Here is a 14,008-nt window from a genome sequence, read left to right as displayed (position 1 = left end):
ACCAGTATAATCCTCGTGTCCTTTGTCCCGTTTAACCCCTTTAAGCTTCCTAGTTGCGATGGCTCCACGACTAAGTCCTTGCACGAGGACATCTGCCGTGACCATTCCACGACAGTTGGTGCCCATCGTGGGGCCAGCGCATGGTGGATTTGAGTTATTGAAGGGCAGCTTCAAAGGGCTCAAGGGATACGCTGTGGGCTGGATGACCAAGAGTCTTCGCGGCAAGCTCTACATCGACGACGCAGGCTGGGGCCCTGACGCCGGCTCAATCGAGTACGGGTACCGGGTCCCCTTCGGTGGAATCCACATTTTCATTGGCAAGATTGGCGAGCTGGGCCCTGAGCCGGACCTCTGCACCGACCTCGTCGAGACGGCTCAGCGTGCGAGACCCGCCCGGACCCTGCCTGCCTTGAAGCGTGCTTTCGTGGGATGCGTCCATGGAGGACTCTCTGAAGGATCTGGATCTGGCGATGAGATGGCCGCCTGCTCTGACGGCGAGTCGTCCACAGATGAGACCAACTCATTATATCAACTTCAAGATGGCAGGCTCAGGGGTTGTTCTGATGGCGACAGTATTCCGGACCCCGTTGAGCCGCCAAGCCGGGTTGGAATCTTCATGGCCGGCACACAACCTGTTCAAAACCCCGCCGCTGGGGCAGGAGGCCCTGTGCACTCGCCGACTCAGGTGCTAATGGATCTCACAGATAAGATGACGGCCCTGTTAACTGCCACGGTCGTCCCGGCGGATCAAGCTCAACATGATGCAGAAGTGGCACAGTTAAAGATGGATATAGCACGGACTAAGGAAGATCTGGCAGCGGAAGGAATCAGGATGGCTGCAGAACGGGTGGCTCTGGACGCCCAGACTCAACTGATTCAGGCGCAGTCTTTCCGGCTCACGATGGATCAGAACGCATCCAATGAGATCATGAGAAGGAGGCATCAGAAGGCTCAATCTCGGCTCCCTCCGGTTTATGATCCTCGAAACCTCTTCAACACGCCCGGTGCAGGTCCCAGTAACCCGCCAGAAATCGCAGCACCCGGGGCTGGAACGCCGGTTCAACCGCAAGTGATGGGGCCTCCCCGTGTGAATACTGCCCTACCTCAATACGTGCCAATACCACCGGGTCATTATTCTAACCCATTGGAAAACATGATCACTGCAGCAGTGCGATTGGCGGCTCTCCCAGTCGAGGGTGACTCTCCAACGGCGGTCGAAACCCGCAGGGTCAGAGAACTTCTTCAGATGGCTCTGGCACAACAAGAGGCATATTCATATAGTCGGGACAGGATTCATTCAACTCCTCATCCAAACCGGAGCCCAAGTTATAGCAGACACATGGTTTCAGCGACCGGCTCAAGCAATGTCCGGCGCCGTGACTTGCCAGCTGGCCATGGCCCGGCGCATAATGGAGCCTTTAACGCGGTAGACCAAGACATAACACGTCAAGAGGCGGAACAGGCGGCTCAGCTGACAGCTTACCAACCCCTCCCGGTTTATCCGACAGCGTCTATCGAGGCGGGCATAGCTACGAGGACTGGAGGTGTCCCTTGTCTGGTGCCGGCTCTCCGTAACGAACGTCTGCCCAAGGATTTCAAAGGACCTAGGAAGGTACCTAATTACACGGCTGATTTACAGCCTGGAGCATGGATTGAGAGCTACGAGATGGCTATGGAGTTGCTGGAGGTCAGCGAAGCGGCAATGGCTAAATACTTCACCATGATGTTGGATGGGACTGCCCGCACTTGGTTGAAGGGACCGCCACCCAATTCCATCGGGTCTTGGGCAGAGCTAAAAGCCCGGTTCATCCAAAACTTCAAAGATACATGTAGGCAATCTATGTCAATTGTGGATTCGACTAACTGCAAACAGCAAGAAGGCGAGTCTACAACCCATTGGGTACGCCGGGTCAAAGAGATAATACATTCGTCTGATAAGATGGATGCCGGCTCTGCGGTCTTGATGTTGGAGCAAAACTATCGTTTTGCGCCCCTGAAGATGAAGCTTGGGCGGCTCAAGTGCGATTGCGACGATATGGGTACGCTGATGGCGGCTCTGGTCAAGTACGCCGACTCTGATAGTACCAAGGATCCCGCGTCTGATGAGGAAAAGACAGGGAAGGGAAAGAAGAATGGCAACGGCAAGGGTCCTCAGCATAACCCGGCAAGTCAGGGAGGTAATAAACGTAAGGCTGATGGCGGTTTGGAATTTGTGGCCAACACCAATGCGCAAGGTAACAACCACCGATGTAAGGGGAGACCACCTCCCCGATCCGCCGGATTAGGCCCGACGCTTGAGCAATTGTTGAATGAGCCCTGTCCAAGGCACGGTTCTAGGGAGAAGCCAGCCACTCATCTATGGAAAGACTGTGCAATCATGAAAGCTTTCAAAAATTCCAACACTTTCAATGGCAACGATGGGCAGGGCGGCGGCTTTCATGGCCCGGGCGGCGGTTCAAGTTCCAATTTTCAGAATTTTCAAGGTAATCAAGGGGGGTTCAACCAGCAATCTGGCCAGGGTAATCAGCAGCAGCAGTAGGGGGGATATCAGACCAATCCAAAGCAGCTCAATAGTGGACAGTATCATGTGTTTACTACCAGTTTGTGCAAGCGAGACCAGAAGCTTCATAAAAGGGCTGTGAACGCTGTTGAGCCGGCGGTTCCACGTTACTTGCGATGGTCTGAGCAACCTATTGTATGGAGTAGGGAGGATCACCCTCCCCGGGTTGATAATCCGGGTCACCTGGCTTTGGTGGTGGCTCCTCAGGTTGGTGGGTATAAATTCACTAAGGTGCTCATGGACGGGGGCAGCAGCATCAACATCCTCCATTATGAGACCTTCCGTCGTATGGGATTAACCGATAAAAACCTCAGCCAGTCCAATACTGTTTTCCACGGCGTCGTGCCTGGTAAGTCGGCGTATCCAGTTGGTAAGATCGAGCTGGAAGTAGCCTTTGGAGATGAGTACAACTCCAGGGCGGAAAAACTGACTTTTGAGGTGGTCAAGATCAGAAGCCCGTACCATGCTCTATTTGGGCGGCCGGCTTACGCCAAGTTCATGGCACGGCCGTGTTATGTATATTTGCAGCTCAAGATGCCGGGTCACAACGGGACCATTACGGTTCATGGCAGCCGAAAAGTAGCTTTGGAGTGCGAGGAAGGTGACGCTGCTTACGCTGAATCTGTTTGTGCGACAGAGGAGTTGAAGTTTTATAAGGATAATGTTGACCCGGCAGATATGACGTCTCTGAAAAAGCCAACCACGGAGCATTAGCCGGTAATGAAATTTAAGTCGGCCGAGGAGACTAAGCTTGTTGACTTTGTTCCAGGTGATTCATCTAAGCAGTTCAGCATCAGCGCCAATCTGGATCCTAAATAGGAAGGCGCGCTCATCGAGTTCATCCGTGAGAACCGGGACATCTTTGCATGGAAACCTTCTGACATGCTGGGTGTACCGAGAGAGCTCGTTGAGCACACTCTTAATATTGATCCAAAATTTAAGCCAGTCAGGCAATTCCTCCGGCGGTTTAATGAGGAGAGGCGGAAAGCCATTGGTGAGGAAGTAGCTCGGCTCTTGGCGGCCAAGTTCATTGTGGAAGTCTTTCATCCAGAATGGTGAGCTAACCCGGTGCTCGTACTAAAAAAGAACGGCACCTTGCGTATGTGTGTGGATTATACGGATTTAAACAAGGCTTGTCCGGCTGATCCTTTTGCTCTCCCTCGTATTGATCAAATTATTGATGCCACAGCGGGTTGTGAGCGTTTGAGTTTTTTGGATGCGTACTCTGGTTACCATCAGATCAAAATGGCTGTTAAGGACCAAGAGAAGACGGCGTTCATTACTCCCTTTGGAGCTTTCTATTATGTGTCTATGCCTTTTGGACTCAAGAGTGCACAGGTGACTTACCAGCGTTGCGTGCAGAATTGTCTTCATAATCAGATTGGACGCAACGTTCATGCCTATGTGGATGATATTGTGGTCAAATCCAGAGAGAAGGAGACCTTGATAGATGATCTGAGAGAGACCTTTGATAATCTCCGGGTCTACAAGATGATGCTTAACCCGGCCAAGTGTGTTTTTGGTGTTCCTGCAGGCAAGCTCTTGGGTTTTCTGGTTTCTCAATGAGGCATTGAAGCTAACCCGGAGAAGATCAAGGCAATCACCTCTCTGGCTAAGCCGGCGTGCATAAATGACGTCCAGCGTCTGGCGGGTCGCATCGCTGCTTTGAGTCGATTTATAAGCCGGTTGGGCGAAAAGGCCATCCCACTGTATCAGATGATGAAGAAAACAGATGACTTTGTCTAGAGTGATGCTGCTAATGCTGCTTTTGAGGATTTGAAAAGACAGTTAGCTGAGCCGCTAGTCCTTGCTGCTCCTGTCGATAAGGAGCCCTTATTGTTGTATGTAGCCTCTAACACACGAGCCGTCAGTGTGGCCATCGTGGTGGAGCGCAAGGAGGCGGGTAAGGAACATCCGGTTCAGCGGCTGGTTTACTACGTCAGCGAAGTACTCATTGAGTCCAAGCAACGGTATCCACATTGGCAGAAGCTTGTTTATGGGGTGTTCATGGCAAGCCGGAAGCTTAAGCATTATTTCCAGGGCCACCCCATCATTGTGGTTAGTTCTGCTCCTTTAGGAGATATCGTCCAAAACAGAGAAGCCACCGGAAGAGTTGCTAAGTGGGCCATTGAACTTGGGCCTCATGATTTAAAGTATGTGCCACGCACTGCTATCAAATCTCAAGCATTGGTAGACTTCATCAACGAGTGGACAGAACTGAAGATGCCTGAGGAGAGGCCAGATAACACATACTGGACTATTCACTTCGACGGGTCCAGGCAGTTGGAGGGCTCGGGGGCTGGAGTCGTTTTAGCTTCCCCCCGAGGTGAAAAATTTCGTTATGTGCTACGGTTGATGTTTACCTGTACTAACAATGCAGCTGAGTATGAGGCCTTGCTCCATGGTCTTCGGATGGCTAAGGAGATGAGCTTAAGCCGGGTGAGATGCTTTGGCGACTCAGATTTGGTGGCTCAACAGGTATCAGGCAAGTGGGATTCCAAGGACCCCCTCATGGCGGTTATCGCCGTGAAGTTGATGCCATCGCCGGGCATTTTCAGGGTTATCAAGTGGAGCACATTGACCGCAGAAAGAATGAAGCGGCGGATGCCTTAAGCCGGCTGGGCTCTCAGCGTAAGCCGGTGCCGCCTAATACTTTCTTGGATATTCTGCATAACCCTTCTGTCAAGTTGCCTACAGAGGAAGACTTGGCTGTTCCTGACCCAGAAGCACAGTTGGTGGCGGCTCTTCACGTTATCCCAGATTGGACAGTGCCATACTTGGCTTACATGACCCGGGGAGACTTGCCTGAGGATGAAACTTTGGCCAGACAGATAACCCGGCGGTCTAAGTCAATGATAATTATCAATGGCGAGCTGCATCATCGCAGTGTTACTGGGGCTTTTCAGCGTTGTGTTTCCCCTGAGGAGGGTCAAGAAATTTTACGAGAGATTCACGAGGGGGATTGTGGCCATCATGCCGGCTCGAAATCCCTTGTGGCGAAGGCTTTTCGTCATGGTTTTTATTGGCTGACGGCTCACGCGGACATAGAGGACTTAGTCAGTAAATGTGACGGTTGTCAGAAGTTTTCAAGACGTGCTCACGTGCCGGCTCAAGAGTTGAGGATGATTCCAATCACTTGGCCGTTTGCAGTCTGGGGGCTTGACATGGTTGGGCCTTTCAAAAGGTCCAAGGATAAGAAGACCCACCTCTTGGTGGCGGTTGACAAGTTCACAAAGTGGGTTGAGGCAGAACCGGTTAGTAGGTGTGATGCAGCCACGGCGGTTCAGTTCATGAAGAAGGTGATATTTCGCTTTGGTTTTCCACACAGCATTATAACTGACAATGGTACCAATCTGTCTAAAGGCGCCATGGAGGAATTTTGTCAACGAGAGGATATACGGCTTGATGTTTCATCAGTAGCTCACCCCCAATCCAATGGTCAAGCTGAGAGAGCCAATCAGGAAATCTTGAAAGGCATCAAGCCCCGGCTTTTGGTCCCTTTGCAACGGATGCCGGGTTGTTGGGTGGAGGAGTTACCCTCTGTCTTATGGAGCATCAATACTACTCCTAACAGGTCTACGGGTTACACGCCTTTCTTCATGGTCTACGGAGCTGAGGCGGTTCTTCCTAGCGACATCCGTCATGACTCGCCTCGAGTGGCGGCTTATGTCGAGGCGGACAATGAGCAAGTGCGTCAAGATGCTCTCGACTTGTTGGACGAACAACGTGACGTAGCAGCAGCTCGCTCGGCGATTTACCAACAAGACCTGCGTCACTATCACAGCCGCCGGGTTAAGTCCAGGACCTTTCAGGAAGGTGATTTGGTGCTCCGGCTCATCCAGGATCAAACAGATGCACACAAGCTATCCCCGCCTTGGGAAGGGCCCTTTGTGGTCAGCAAGAACTTGCACAACGGTTCATACTACCTCATCGATATTCGAGAGCACAAAGATTCACGTAAGTCGGAGGAGGAGACCCGCCGGCCGTGGAATATAGCTCAGCTTCGGCCTTATTACACCTGAGCCACCGGCTCTCATAATGTACATATTTCTATAGCCATGTATATATTATGATGAATAATAAAGCAGGACCTCTGTCCTTTTTCCCCTCCAAAGGTAAATGTGTCATTGTTATTTTCATTATGATATCACATGATCACTTGGAGGCTGATCCGGCTTATGATCGTATTTGAATCTAGCCGTTAAATATATGATCACTTGGGGGCTTCCTGTTCAAACATAGGTCGTATCCGAACCAAAGAGAACATAGCTGTCGATACCCACTTTATTGGCATATTGCCGAGCTCACTGGGGAGTTTCTTGATCATATTTGAATCATAGCTCAACCCCCTTTGGGAACCGACATGGATCGTATTCGAATCAGCGTCGTTAAACAACTCTCAAGATCATTTGGGGGCTTCCTGTTCAAACATAGGTCGTATTCGAACCAAAGAGAACATAGCTGTCGATACCCTCTTGATCGGCAACGCCAAAGCCACTGGGGGCTATAGGATCGTATTCGAATCTTAGCTTAACCCCTTTGGGACGTTTCTCTGGTCGTATTCGAATCAGAAGCCTCCAAATTTTTGAAGTCTCTTTGTTGCAAACAAGTTCTTTTGATTATATCTAAAAGTGTTCAAGGGTGGTTTCTACTCCACCGCCTTAACTTTGGTCAATAAAGTTGATCGCACATGATAAGCATCATGTTACATAGTGGGGTTTTTTACTCATTATTCGGATCACATAAACAGGAGGTGTACTTGAAGGATCATAGGTATGCTGTTATGGTTGTCTCAAGGATAAAATGGAGGACCGGTTTGTTATGATTCCGGGTTATATGTAAAGTGTATGACTCTCCATGCGGTAAGCCGGCAAGGGACTTGTGATTTGTTTTTTCTATGCAGGACAATTAAAGACAACTCTTTAAACATAAGGAAAACAGAGGATCAAGCATAACCCGGAAGAATATAAAAGGGCAGCTTAAATAATGTTGAGCGCTACACACGTGCGCGATGGCACGACAAAATTAAGTGTTTGTCCTACTCTATTACATGACTCCCCGAGTCCAAAAGGTGAGGCATCGTCTTTTAAGACATAACCATGAGCCGCCTGCGAGATCAAGGGCGTTGTTGGCCTGAGGTTTCCGGGTCATCCCTCTCCGCTCCTCCGGCTGTTTCCATGACCTGGAAGGTTGATGATTTCCAGACAATGCCACTCAAGGTTTCAAATTGAGCCTCATCATCAATTAACCCGGCCGGGTCAACTTCAGGGGCGAAGGTATGCTTACGAGTTGGAGGAATCAGGCTGACTGCTTCATAGCGCGGTGTTGGGATTCTCTGATTCTCCGCGTCATAGCCCGGTTGATATTTGGTAAGATCTGTGTCATTGCCAATCAAAGTGGCCACAGGGCGTACGCTCTTCACACAAGCGGCGAAGTCCTTCTGGTCAAAGGGGGTGCCGTCTTCCTTCAAGCTGGGATACCCAAGGGCGATGTCGGCCGGGTCTAGCTCCGATAGAAACGCCTTGGCCCAGCTCAGAGCGGCTATAGCTCCGGCTCTTGCAGAAGCCCGTCTCAACTCTTGGAAGCGTTGAGGAAGTACGGCAAGCCGCCTGAGTACATCCGCCAGGTGAGTGGGAACTTCATTTGACAGAGCCACAACGGCTAAGGCACGTTGTGACCCGGTGTAAAGTTGCTCTACCAAGGTATAAACCGCCTTCAATTTTGTCAACACGTTTTGATTAAGATTGGAGCTCCTGGGGCCTGTATTGCAAAGACAGGTAAGCTGATGACAATTGAGATGCTCTTTGGAAAAGATGTAAACTAGCTAAACACTTATAGAGTAACTTACCAAAGATTGCGGAGACCATCTGAGAAACATGGTGTTTTAAGCCGGATAGCTCGGCGGCTGTTTCAGCAAGAGTGGCCTCCGCTTGTTCGGCCCGGCTGAGCAAAGCCGTCTTTTCATCCGCCCAGGCTTTTCTCTCTGCTTCAAATTTCTTCTTCAGTTTCTCTTGAGCAGATACACTGAATTCAAACTTGGAGTTGGCCTTTTGGGTTTCATTTTCTTAAGTCTTCAGGCGGGTTCTTTAAATCAGAGATCTTTGATTCAAATTGCTTGACGGCGGCCTGTATGAATTGCGGGTCACAGTTAGGGTGATTATAATGCAACATTAAGTCCCAAGCACTTTGCAAGCATAGACACTTGTCACTTGGGGGCTAATGTATGCTGAAGAGCTCTATTTACAGTGGCGGTTCATGCAAATAAGTCCCAAGCACTTTGCAAGCAAAGGTACTTGGCACTTGGGGGCTAATGCATATTGCTGTTCAACTACTTGGTTAAAACAAGGTAAGGACCAGTTCAGATATGCTGATTAAACCGGACCTTGAGTGCTACCAGGTAAGCCGATTTTCTTGCAGTAATTACTAAGCCGGTATTAAGTCTACAACATATTTTATCATAAGTAATAGACTTGGGGGCTGGCATGGTAAGTATAACTATGGAGTAAGAAAGAGAGTTATACCTCAGATTTTTTCTGTATTTGTTTCACCATGTCAATCTCCAGATCCCGGCTGTTGTGCACTTGATTCACATAGCCAGAGACAATATCTTCAATGCTCAGATGAGCATAATCAGTGATGTCCAACTTGGCCCGGCGGCGCTCTAGAAGTTCTTCCTTGGCAGAGCACTTGGCTAGCACGGTAGGTCGTCCCGGTTCGACAAACTCAGTCCGGGTGATCTCAACGTCCGGATCATCTGGATGAGCCGGGCTGGGGATCTCCGGGTTCTCAGAACCTTCCATAGCTTGTTCAACAGTTGAAGCAGTGGTGGCATCAGGAGATGGTATAGCCGGCATCTCATCAGCAGAGGTGTCAGGAGCAGCCGTTCTAAGTTCCGGCTCAGCCAGGACCGGCTCTTCGGCCGGCTTATTTTTCTTCGCCCTCTTGCTGGGCTTCACTTGTACACTGCAAGTCAAAGGGTTAGTGCAAAAACATGAATAAGATAAGCACAAAATAAACTGATCATCATTACCCAGGAGCAGTTTTGAAAGCCGGCAAGCTGGACTGCATTGAGTCGCCGGAGGAAGGTGAAGTTCCCTGGTAGTTTGAGTCAGAATAATTGAGTGGTTGACGAGTGACGCCCGCCAAAGGATACAAAGAATATAAGTCGGAGATAACCTCAGTCCGGTGCTTCCTTGATGCATCGGGTAAGCCGGAGGAGAGGTCTGCATCTTTGCTGGTCCGGGTCTGCCTCCGACTCTCATAAATCTGTCGCTTCAAAAGAAATTGAGGATCTTGATAAGCTAAAGGATGTGAAAATCTTACTTTCCGGGTTACTCTTCGGACTTTCTGTCTCGGCAAAGGCTCGGAGTCGGAGGAAATTATAGTTACCTCTTCATTCACTTCATGACTCGTTCCGGTGTCCTCCTGCTGATAATCAGTGTCAATAAGATGGTTAAAGAAGGAGCCTAAAGAATCAAGAGCTACCTCTGACTCGGAGGTGTCTTCCATATGAAGCAGGTCCGAGGCGCTAGGTTTATTCCCCTTCTTACGGGGAGCGGCTTTCCTGGCGGCTTTCTTAACTTTTCGGGCTTTCTTGGCAGCTTCGTGGTCATACTTGACCTTCCAGAATTTATCATTAGCCTGTAAAATACAACAAGGGTTAGTGAGTTAAGACAAAATCGTTAAAATGGAAGGTGAAGTATTCAGGTCAATGGTTTACCGCTGGAGCCGGGTTAGCCTTGCAGAAAGGGATTAAGCCCACTCTCCTGCAATCTGCCAGGCTCTCGTTCAGAAGAGACTTGGTTGTATCATCAATGACGTCCTCAGGTAAGTTGTCTGGACTGTGCCGAAGAGGATCATCCTTCTGGCCCGTGTAATCACACATCAAGCCGGGGCGGCGGCTTAAAGGAATCACCCGCCAGGCAATCCAGACCCGGACCAGATCAATGCCGTTTAGGCCGTTCCCCAGAAGAGCTTTGATCTTGTTGATGGTGGGAATAAGTGGTTGACGTTCAGCTTGAGATAATTTGTCTGGTAAGGGGTGATTTGACTCCAGACGCAGGGCGCGAAAGCCGGGCAGAGGGTTCTCATCAGCCGGAGAAGTGTCTTGGCAGTAGAACCATGTCTGGTTCGAGTCTTTTGGGTGGCTTGGCGGCTCGGCATAAGAGAAGAGACAATCTCTCCGTCCTTGGATTGAGATTCCACCGAGTTCCAAGCTAGGCCCGTTTGCACATTCATTATGGCGGTTCAGATAAAATAACTCCCTAAAGAGTAGCAAGCTGGGTTCTTCTCCGAGGTACACCTCACAGAATACTTGGAAGTTGCAGGTGTTTGACACAGAGTTGGGTCCGATGTCTTGAGGTCGCATATCAAAAAAATGCAGGATATCTCTAAAAAATTTGGAGCCGGGTGGAGCGAAACCCCGTTTCATATGATCAGTGAAAATGACAACTTCCCCCTCCTTGGGATGAGGTTTCTCTTCTGACGGGTCAGGAGCACGATAAGACATGATCTCTTTCCTTGGCAGATAACCCGTCTTTACAAAATCAGCTAAGATGTTGTCAGTGACGTTGGATCTAACCCAGTTGCATGTGATGGGTGCTTTGGGAGCCTTAGGCGGCATTGTGAAAGATGGAAGCCTATGACAAAATAAAATTTCCGGTTCAAATTTAAGCCGGAGGAAGATTTCAGTTCAGTATTCAAGATGGCGGCTTATGAAGGGGCCTAATGATATATGGCTAATTGTGTCAGGTTATTTAAGCCGTCCTGGATATCATGAGCAATTACGTTATTTAACTCTATTATGAATGATCCGGAAATTTCACAAAGCTTGGCCTCTTTTAAGCCGGCGATATGAGCCGCCATGGCTAACAGATGCAGTTTTCTGCCTAAGTGTTGCACAAACAAGTTTCACAGATTGCAGGGATTATTTTGGATCAAACGATCGTCCAGAAAAGAAAAATTTCTAGACCTAAAAACTGATACAGAGAAGTTCATAAGCTCTAAATGAGGTCTTTTTGCAAGCAAAAGGGATCTGCTCGTATTGAAAATGGGTGTGAAATGACTACCGCCGAAGTTATGCACTACTCTTGGATCAAAGGAGGCCGTTGTGGAAGAACTGTGAAGGAATCGCGAGGAACCACGAAGAACACACAAGAACTCGCGAACCCTAAATGCGGATCTAGTATACGGGACGGCGAGGACTTACTGGTGCTGATGAGCAGCGGAGGTGCGCCGCGGTTCTCTAGTCAGGACAAGTCGATGCAGCGGCCTTGGTTGGTGCAGACGGGATGCACGGCGGCGGCGGCGGAGCTCGGGCTCTGAGGCGTCGAGAGGAGGAAGACGATGGAAATGGAAGAATGATGAAGACCTGAGGGTCGGGCCTACTTATAAGGGACGGCTGATGAATGGGCGTGAGAAACGAGGAGGCTGAAGACATGATTATCCAGCTGTAGAGACGCCTCGATTTTCGGGATAGTTATTAAGACAAGGATCCGTTGAGATACGTTGGGCAGAACGTGCATTAATGGCGGATGACGTCACGACGGGCTACAAAGAATCCAGAAGATGACGTCATGGTGGGTCATAGCCTTTGCGCAGACAGAAGCCAGAAGATTTTCTATTAAGGTATTGAAGATTGACATGAACCGGTTCAAATCAATCTGGGGCCTAATGTTGGGGATATAACTACTGGAGTCACCTGCCCAGGAGGGGCCGGGTTATGTTCTGACGATCATCATATGAAGCCCAATATCAAGCTTGAGGATGGCGGTTCAGTAATGGGCCTAAGGCCTAGAGGCGGCTTAAGGCCCGTAGTGATAAACCGCCGTTAAGGCATGATTTGTAGTGTAAGGCAAGAATAGTTAAGAGTCCGAGCCGGACACTGTTTATAAGCCGGCCGGGACTCTGAGAGCCGCTGGGCGTTAACCTCTCTATATAAAGGGACGACCCAGCGGCGGTTCAGGACAAGTAAGATCAGATCGATAGCCAGGCATAGCGGTTTAGCTCCCTGGTCATCGAAACCCTAAGTAATTCCACCTCAACTGGAGTAGGCTTTTACCTTCACCGTAAGGGGCCGAACCAGTATAATCCTCGTGTCCTTTGTCCCGTTTAACCCCTTTAAGCTTCCTAGTTGCGATGGCTCCACGACTAAGTCCTTGCATGAGGACATCTGCCCGTGACCATTCCACGACAAGATCCAATCTAGACCCCATCTCGGATGGGGTTCGCCACCTCCATTGGTGCCTCTCCGATGATGCATGAGTAGTTCTTTGTAGACCTTCGGGTCCGTAGTTAGTAGCTAGATGGCTTTCTCTCTCTCGCTGGATTCTCAATACAATGGTCTCTTGGAGATCCATATGATGTAACCTTATTTGCGGTGTGTTTGTTGGGATCTGATGAACTTTGAGTTTATGACCAGTCATATCTTTTTATATCCATGAAAGTTATTTGAGTTTCTTTGATCTCTTACATGCATGATCTCTTATAGCCTTGTATTTCTTCTCTGTTATTTGGGTTTTGTTTGGCCAACTTGATCTATTTATCTTGCAATGGGAAGAGGTGCCCGGTAGTGGGTTCGATCTTACGGTGCTTGATCCCAGCGACAGAAAGGGAACTGACACGTATGTATCATTGCTACTAAGGATAAAAAGATGGGATCTATATCTAACACAATAGATAAACGGATCTTGTCTACATCATGTCATCATTCTTATTGCATTACTCCGTTTTTCCATGAACTTAATACACTAGATGCATGCTGGATAGCGGCCGATGTGTGGAGTAATAGTAGTATATGCAGGCAGGAGTCGGTCTACTATTCTTGGACGTGATGCCTATGTAATGATCATTGCCTGGATATCGTCATAATTATTTGTGGTTCTATCAATTGCCCAATAGTAATTTGTTTACCCACCGTTTGCTATCTTTATCGAGAGAAGCCACTAGTGAAACCTATGGCCTCTGGGTCTTCTTTCTCATATATTTGCTTGCGATCTACTTTTCCTTTGCATTTTTATTCAGATCTATTAAACCAAAAATACAAAAATACTTTGCTGCACTTTATTTTATTTGCGATCTATTATTTCAATCTACTACAATTTTCTGGCATCGTTACCCGAAAGGGATTGACAACCCCTTTAACACGTCGGGTTGCGAGGTGTTGTTATTTGTGTGCAGGTGTTGTTTACGTTGTGTTGCTTGGTTCTCCTACTGGTTCGATAACCTTGGTTTCTTCACTTAGGGAAATACCTACCTTCGCTGTGCTACATCATCCCTTCCTCTTTGGGGAAATACCGACGTAGTCCTAGTAGACAGGAGCTTTTCTGGCGCTATAGTCAGAGAGCGATCAGTATACCCATTAGAGGATGGAAAAGGTCCCATATAATAAAAACCCCAAACATCAAATGGTTCAATGACAAGTGAATAATTCATAGGCATTTCCTGACG

The sequence above is a fragment of the Aegilops tauschii genome, chromosome 2, assembly GCF_002575655.3.
Source record: "Aegilops tauschii subsp. strangulata cultivar AL8/78 chromosome 2, Aet v6.0, whole genome shotgun sequence".
Lineage (NCBI taxonomy): Eukaryota > Viridiplantae > Streptophyta > Magnoliopsida > Poales > Poaceae > Aegilops > Aegilops tauschii.
This window is presented reverse-complemented; position numbering follows the sequence as displayed.